General features: G+C 39.2%; 1 pseudogene; it reads left to right on the top strand.

Moving 5' to 3' along the window:
- The first annotated feature begins 1,126 nt into the window (after positions 1 to 1,126).
- Positions 1,127 to 1,243, top strand: LOC124556482 (annotated as a pseudogene).
- The last annotated feature ends 573 nt before the right edge of the window (positions 1,244 to 1,816 follow it).

Below are 1,816 nucleotides of genomic sequence, written 5' to 3' on the forward strand. Positions count from 1 at the left end.
TTGGTACGGAATTCAGAGATGTCAGCCTTGCACGATTACAGATACCTGGAACCGGAATGTCTTCGATCCTTTCACGAGACACAGCAGAAAAGAAATCAAGTCCGTGGCAAGACGCACAGGACTATATCCTCATGAAGAAATTAGACATCAAATGTTTTTTTTTTTTTTTTTTTTTTTTTTTTTTTTTTTTTTTTTATGCCATACACGGATAAGTTTTAAGTTCTAAAATAACGTTCTTCAAGGGGTTGCAAGATTTTATGTTTTCCTTATGAAGATGAGAGACTTCACGTATCAGTTTATTTTAATATACTTATCTTTCCATTAGCAAGAGGAAGATTCATTACCTTTAATTATTATTAAGAAGAAACAGTTATTTCTCATTTCTGTTAGCTAAGGTAATTTAGACATCCAGCTTACAGAAAAAAAAAAATTAAGAAGCCGAAATTAAAAAAAAAAAAAAATAAATAAATAAATAAAAAAATAAAAAAAAAATAAAAAAAAATAAAATAAAATAAAAAAATAAAATAAAACAAAAAAAATACAAAACAAGAAAAAGTGGCCGAGCACTCGCAAAAAGTAAGAAAAATGAGGACTTGGCATCAGAAACATAAAAAAAGTACATACAATAAAAAAAAAGTAAAAAAAAAAAGTTGGTAGAAGGATGGACTCATCATAACAATGATAATAATAATAAAAACGACAAAAGCAAAGAGGTTAGCCGAAGAAGGCAAAGCAAGGTGAGCGTTTGGAAGGGCTGTGAGGGGAGAAGGGAGGCCCTAAAAAAAAAAAAAATAAGAAAAAAAAAAAAAAAAAGTGGTAGAGCACTTGCCCGCGAAAGGCAAAGGTCCCGAGTTCGAGTCTCGGTCGGGCACACAGTTTTAATCTGCCAGGAAGTTTCATTCGTATTAGTGATAGCATTGACAGTGTTAACAAAGTCCTGTGTAGTAAATACTCGAAAATATTTTCCTTCTTTTTGTAGGTCCATTGCGTCAGCTATTTCTCACATTATTAATCGCCGATTGCCCATTATCACATGTTTCACTTTCCAAGTACTTTATATGAGGTTGAAGTTTTGGGAAATCTTCACTGTACAATTTTCAATATAAATACGGCAACAATTGAATTTGGCAACGGCCTTGCCGCAGTGGATACACCGGTTCCCGTGAGATCACCGAAGTTAAGCGCTGTTGGGCGTGGCCGGCACTTGGATGGGTGACCATCCAGCCGCCATGCGCTGTTGCTGTTTTTCGGAGTGCGCTCAGCCTCGTGAAGCCAATGGAGGGGCTAGTCGACCGAATAGTAGCGGCTCCGGTCAAAGAAAATCATCATAACGACCGGGAGAGCGGTGTGCTGACCACACGCCCCTCCTATCCGCATCCTGAACTGAGGATGACAAAAAAATGGTTCAAATGGCTCTGAGCACTATGGGACTTAACATCTGTGGTCATCAGTCCCCTAGAACTTAGAACTACTTAAACCTAACTAACCTAAGGACATCACACACATCCATGCCCAAGGCAGGATTCGAACCTGCGACCGTTGCAGTCCCGCGGTTCCGGATTGAGCGCCTGAACCACTAGACCACCGCGGCCGGCTGAGGATGACACGGCGGTTGGATGGTCCCGATGGGCCACTTGTGGCCTGCAGATGGAGTGCTTAACAATTGAATTTAGAATACCATTTGTAATCGTGGAGAATGAAAATGGAGGTTCCTTACAACATTCATCAACTCTGGTTCAATTCAGGTTGAAGATAAACCGTACAAGAATTTATTAACGCCAAGGTGTTCCAGTTTATCCATTCGGACGACACAGAC

Source organism: Schistocerca americana, chromosome 1 (assembly GCF_021461395.2).
Source record: "Schistocerca americana isolate TAMUIC-IGC-003095 chromosome 1, iqSchAmer2.1, whole genome shotgun sequence".
Lineage (NCBI taxonomy): Eukaryota > Metazoa > Arthropoda > Insecta > Orthoptera > Acrididae > Schistocerca > Schistocerca americana.